We start from the raw sequence: 7,070 nt of genomic DNA, 5'->3' as shown, positions 1-7,070 counted from the left end.
CTTTATTTGTTCTAAATATTATTTTAACTTGCTTCAGAGGACCTACTAGCAGAAAAAGCATTGGTGCAAAGATATCTTGAGAAGAAGAAAGACAGGTAGCTTCCATGCCAAATATGTCATACAATCTAGTTTGCTTTCGTGTATGTTTCTCATTACCCTGTTAGTTGAAGGTTTAAGAACAAGAGAAAGTTGGCAACTTCTTCATCTCCTACCTTTGACATCTACTTAAATCAATTGGGAGATCAGTTTTCAAGTGAGCAGTTGAAACAAAGTGAACCATGCTTTTCTCCCCATGCGGAAGCACCTCACACTCCTCTTGAGTGCGGCTCCATTGAAAATGTTGCAAAGGTTGCTGGACTTCTTACTCCTGATGGAAAAGGTGACGGTGAATTATCTCATGTACGTTTTTCTTGCCTTTATGCAATAATAATAGGGTTTGAACCTAGGAAAACCAGGACAAATTTGATACTCATGTCTTAAACCAGTTACACTAGTTCAGTGATATGTGAACTTCCCCGCTGATTAAACATATTTCAAATGGCCTGAACTGATGATATGCTGAAATGTATCGATTTAAACAGTCGAAGATCCCTCAGTGCACCAAAGATTTAAACTGGCCTGAACTGTTTTGCATTATGCACCAAAGGTTTCAAATATAGATCTGTCAGCTGGTGCCCTTGTCAGGGTACGAATCAAACTTAGCATGTAGGTACCCAAAGATCCCTCAAGGTTTTGCAACCTTTGGTGCACTTTCTCATATTTGAGGTCACGGCTCCATACACAAAGGAGTGCACTTTGTAGAATGATACCGACTGATCTATAGTAGGGTTTCAAATAGCAGCTGAATAGCGGTGTCGTGGTCGTTATATCGCGGTCGCGGTGTCCGAAACCGCTATCGCAGAAAATAACGGTGTGGCGGGATCACACCGATCGCGGCGGATCACGGCCAATCGCAGCAATAACGGACCGCTATTCCGCTATTATTCCTCTATTTTAATTTTTTTTAAAAAGTTTTTTTATTAAAAAATTCAGCTCCTTCGAAAAAATTCACGATCGCGATATCGCAATGATCACAATAACATCAGTTGTATCTGCTAGGGGTGTAAACGAGCCGAGTCGAGCTCGAGTATTGCTGAGCTCGACTAGACTCGAAAACTCTAAAATGAAGCTCGACTCGACTCGAAAACTCGCGAGCTTAAAATTTTTAAGCTTAACAAGATTGAATCATCAAACTCGAACCTGAATCTTAAATACATGAAAATCTTATTGTATTTAAAAAAAAAATCAACACATAAATATTAATATTATTAATAATTTATTTTTTAAAAAATAAATTTTTAATATATTATATTTTCGAGTTGCTTACGAGATTTTCGAGTCGAGTATTAAGTAGCTCGTTTCAGCTCGTTAAGAATTCGAGTCGAGTCCATTCGATCTGAGTATTTATCGAGCCTTGACCGAGTCGATCTCGAGTAGCTTGCGATATGTCTTGTCTCATTTACAATCCTAGTATCTGCAACCGTGATAAAAGCGATGCGACCGAAAACGTGACCGCGAACGCTATTTAAAATCCTGATCTATAGAGTGTACTCTTTTGTGTGCGAGGACGTGGGTTTGAATATGTGGAGGCATATCTAAGAGTGGCAAAACATAGACGGACTTTGGGATATATTTAAAGAGAATAATTCTAGATTATGCAGAAGAACAAGGGCGTCCGACAAGGCCAGGTCGTGATAGCTGGCACAATAATACACTGCTGTTTCTAGGCTAGCTAGTATCTCATTGCATTTCATCTAATGATAATTTCAAATTTTCATATTACTATGATATAACTGAAGTGTGATTGCCTCGGTGCAGATGCATTCAAAATATGAGGTTTGATCAGAGCCATGAATTGGCGGGTAAAGGGCTAGGCATGGAGACGTAAGAGTTTGTAACATTATAGTTAACTTGTTTGATCGGTTGCGGCCATTATTATTACTTAGCTAAATGAGGAATCTAGTTTAGTCAGTGTTGCTGTCTGCTTTTATGATCATGTGGTAGCTGAAAGAGAAACAAGTAGGTGTCCCACGGTCATTTTAAAGCATATCCGGGGTTTTCAAGTCGTTTAACAATCCTCCTTACGAAATTGGAAACAAACGAGCCGTTTTATGTTCATTATTATGTGTCACCTGCACTAATATCAGGTCTAATTATTTCACTACTTTTATTATGCATCTTGGCACACATGATTACTTTTAAGTAATCATGTTTGACTAATTATAGATTTATATCATGTTTCCATATATATATATATATATATATATTAAGATCGTTGGAAGAGAGAAAATTAAAGGTTAAGATCAATTCTTGTTTTTCCCGGTGTATTTTTTTCATTTTTTACTATTAATTTTAGCTTTTAATTTTTCAAATCCAACGATCTTAAAAAAAAGTATAAAACTAAAAAGTTTTACACTAAGAAATTGGATCCTAGCCCTATATATATATATATATATATAACTAAGAACTTAAATTAGCATTCTTATCAATCTCAATCTATTATTAACATTATGAAATAGAGTGATTAACATGTGCAAAATTATTATAGTATGTATCCTTCAATATAGAATCGTCAGTGTTTACAGGGTATTCTAAATTCAAATAATATTATCAAAATAACTAAAATTTAATTGAGTGGAATTATACGATTCTCATCATGATGCGTGTGCAAAATGCAAATAAGAGTGACCTTCCAAATTCCCCCTGGGGGGTTTGCCTCCGAACACCCAATCCAAGATTTTCAATCGGCATATCAATGGCCATTGTGCAACAAAAAATACCTTTAATTAATCATATTCAGAACTTCACATGATGCTTAATCTAAGCCGAACGTATGAAGATTGTTAAACAAGTAAAAAACAATACATACGAACAACAGATTCTTGTTAGAGTGGATGATAAGGAGTTTGATGCCCTTAAATAAGACCTCATATTCGACTCTTGGAGACAAAAATAATAACGTTGGAAGAACTTTGTACATAATTCGATTTTACATATAATTAGAACTAGACGATTACTTAAAACTAAGGGTTTTGAAGGTTTATTTATTTATGTATTTTTAAAAAAGAGAAACGCACATGTACATATAGTGCATTAGTACATGAGTTTGCTTTTAGACGATCATTCAAACAAACTTTCTAAAATGCCTGGTTTTTCACAAGCTTGTGAGAGTTGGTTAATCAAATAGTCAATTGATCAATCATATTAGTTGTGGGGTATTAGAAAAAAGGTTGAGAGACTTAAGAGCATAAAGGCTATATATAACAAACTAGCCCCTTGCCTTTACCACTCCCCAAAGCATTTTAAAAAAAAATAAGCTTATCATTCTTCTAAGCGATCATCTTTGTTGTGGTAAGCAAAGCAATATATACAAACTTTTAACATTATCATTCCATCCAAAACAACCCTCCTTTTAGGGTTTGGGTGTTTTATAATAGGGACAAAGGAAAATACAGAAAGTACCAATGTGGAGTTCTAAAGATAAACATTTAAATCATCATTAAAATAGGTCATTAAACAAATTTTATATTCTATTTTGATCATTAAACTAGAAATTTTATTAATCAAGTCATTCAATTTTTAATTTAATTAAGTTAATTGAATTGTTGACATGATAGTTAACCAAATTTTTATAATAACACTTTTGATCCTTGTTATTTTATATTAATTTGATTTTAATTTTAGTTAGAGTATATAACATATTCTACTAATTTATATAATAGTAACAATTTTGGTCACTGCAAGAAGGAAATAAAAATCTAGCAACTCAATGGTACACTGAATAGGGTGTAGGTCTTGGTAGAACTTAGGGAAGCCTTGAATGAATACTCCAAAGATTGAGCATGCACTGAAGAAGTCAGAGCAAGAGAAGCAAAAACCAACAGCCCAACCATTACGTTGTTAACACATTGAAATTCTAAAAGGAGAGATGAGTTAATAATAGTATTTAGTTTTTGAAATGATCTCAGTAATTGCATTTTGCAGTCCACTTCTGCCCCTATATTACCACCCGTTAGCCTCTTATGATACATCTATGTCCATAGCCCTTCTGGTTAGCTTTTCTCTCTTTACTCCCTCTATCTATTAGCTGTCTTCATGAACCTCTAAGTGGTTCGAGATCTATCTATTTTTTTTGTTAGCGTCAAAATCCCCCCCAGTCTTCAACTCTTATAAATAATTGCATAATCTGCAGCTGCATCATCATCTTTCTTTAGGCTTTTTTGCTTACTTTCTCCATAAGAAAGAATGGGTTGCTCCCTTTTCCCCCTTAACTTAGTTATCTCCCATTTCTGCCTGCTGGGTATTCTTCGGCATCTCATCCAAATAAGCTTTGTTTTTCAATACGCTGTTATGGATCATTTCATGAATCCTACATTGTCATATCAATAAGCTTTGAAGATTTTTGAAATACGTCTTCCATCTCTGCTAGCAGTCTGCTATGTACATATGATCTTGGTTCATGTTGTTTTCCAACTCTATTCTAAATTTCAACCCTTTTAGTAATCATAAAGATTGAAGAATATCCTGCAAAATTTTCTATATATTCTTAGTTCATGCATTTAAAATATTTTAAAATACTCAGTTGATCATCGGTGATAATGCAAGTCTGGAAGGAGAAGTCTACAAGGGAAAAAGTGAAGCTTCCAGCATGATCTATCTTCGGTTAGTTGGATGCCAATGCTATTATTACTAACCCTAGTTAGGTCATGCTCCGACAGCCTTACTCCTTCCTATTTGTGACCCTAAGATTCCATAAAAGAACCTCATTCAAATATCAACCCCACAGGGTCACCCCCTCCCCCAAAAAATAAACAAGCAAATGGTAAGTTTAAAATACAAACGTATGCAAGTATATTCCTTATGTTTCTGTCTTTGTTTTTTATTATGTCAAGGTTCAAGCATGCGTTACCTAACAACTTTCCTTAATATTTTTTTACACATAACCAGCTGATGACCGTGTTTTACTAGCAGCTTTTGTATTCACGTATCTGCGAGGGAGGTTTACACTACCATGTGGGAATTATTGAACTTAGATATAATGTTGTATGAGTTCTTTACATCTTTTACTCATAACCTAATGAAGTTTTTGTGGTGTGTTGTTATCTATGTGCATGGGTCGGTTTGTCGAAGAAGATAATAAGCACGTCAATTGTAGATAAAGCTTGTTTTTAACTGAGATCCTTTGATTACAGGAATAAATAAGGTTATGATAAATTTTATACGTGTTATTACAGGAAACTAAGCAAAATGAAACATACAAGCCAGGTGGCCTATGTCAGATGGTTCCTCTCTCTAAATCAACCATGGAATCTTAAACTATTCTCGACTGCAATCTAGTCTAATAGTCTCTCCAATTAATCCCTTGGAATTTGCTTTCTAACCTAACAAGTTATCTATTACTAATAATTTATTATTATCTACTGTACATTTATTATTATTCTAAAATTTATTGATTTTTATTCAACGTTTATATTTTTAAATTGTGGCATTATTGTTATCCCTTGAACTTTTAATTTGAGCATGACGATTATAATAGATGGACAAGAGTTTTTAGAGTATATACTATTTTATATTTACTTTAAACTAATAAAAAATATAAATATTTTTTTTTGAATAAATTTTTTTGAATAGTTAATTGATGATTAATTAATGATCAATTTTTATTTACGTGACATGTTAAATCTTAAAGATAACACAATTGAAAAAGAATGTTGGGGACCCTTTTACTATTTTGTCTTTCACTTATAATTTATAAATTTATTTTGAATGTGTAAGCTCTTTTTATAGTATGGTTTGTTTATAAAAAAATTTCATTTAAATGATTATAAAAAAAAAATTACACTAAAAGACATTTTAGATTATAAATAAGAATTTTGTGAATTATATTTTAATTAAGAATTTATTAAGGACTTTAAAGATTAAAAGAGTATTGTTCTTTTTATATGTCCTAAATTTAAACAATTGTGTCAATAGAGTGTATGTACAAAAAATAAGTTACATAAAATATATGTTATAATTTTTTTTTTGGATAATCAATTTATATTCATCCAAAGAAGCAGCAAGCTGCTACAGAAAAATCATGAAACAGTTATAGCATGCCCCAATCAATGTACAACTGCCTATTTACATTGTCTTGTCTATTCATACTATATCTATACGCTTTAATTATGACAGCCTCTTTAATAATATTGACAATAGAATCAGCCGAACGCATCACACTTCTAAAAATTCTGCGATTACGCTCCTCCCATATGTAGTAAATGAAACAGTCCAAGCTAGTTTGAGAATCTGAACAAGTAGGGATCTACCTTTTAAATTTCGTACCAACCAGCAAAGCAAATCATCCCAGTTCAGCCATCATTTTTGCAGTCCACAAAGCTGCATAATAGTGTTCCAGACCTCCTTCGAGTAGGAGCAGTCCAAGAAAATATGTGTTGGATTCCTGCTCAGCACCACAAAATACACAGTTAACATCAGTCACCATGCCAAATCTGCTCAGCCTCTCCTTAGTAGGCAACCTATCAAGAATTGACATCCGCGTAATCAACGAGAACTTGGAATATGGGCAGGGAGCCAGATGATACGGTGCCAGGCCACTTTGCTTCTCTTTTCCCTGATCTTGTCCCAAATCCAGCTCTCATTTACTTGTGACCAACAAACTGAAGCAGTAAATAACCCTCTCGCCTCCTCACGCAACTTGATTAGTTCTGAGAGTCCAACTGAAGTGAGGTCTGATGTCAATGTTCTAGTAATCCTCACCCTTAAGACAATATGCCTTAATCCAGGAATCCAAAGAGATCCAGCATCTGCTAGAATGTTTTTAATTAGCATCAGGCATCAAGTTTTATTCCACCCAACTAGGCTCTTCACTCCCAAGCCACCCTCAGACTTAGTAGTGCAAATCTGGCTCCAACAAACCCTTGCACCTCGAGCAGAGGAGTCACAACCCTTCCAAAAGAATCTCATACAAGTCTTTTCTATATCCTGAATGATTCCCTTAGGCAAAATGAGTTGCCTGCTCCAGTAATTAA

General features: G+C 34.1%; 1 long non-coding RNA gene across 1 annotated transcript; it reads left to right on the top strand.

Annotated features, from left to right (window-relative positions):
• Positions 1–30: 30 nt before the first annotated feature.
• Positions 31–2,157, top strand: LOC120126918. The gene is made up of 3 exons (XR_005516487.1): positions 31–95; positions 171–399; positions 1,858–2,157. It is a non-coding gene; the product is annotated as an uncharacterized LOC120126918 (long non-coding RNA).
• The last annotated feature ends 4,913 nt before the right edge of the window (positions 2,158–7,070 follow it).

Source organism: Hibiscus syriacus, unplaced genomic scaffold (assembly GCF_006381635.1).
Source record: "Hibiscus syriacus cultivar Baekdansim isolate YM2019G1 unplaced genomic scaffold, ASM638163v2 tig00110462_pilon, whole genome shotgun sequence".
Classification (NCBI taxonomy): domain Eukaryota; kingdom Viridiplantae; phylum Streptophyta; class Magnoliopsida; order Malvales; family Malvaceae; genus Hibiscus; species Hibiscus syriacus.
This window is presented reverse-complemented; position numbering and strand designations above follow the sequence as displayed.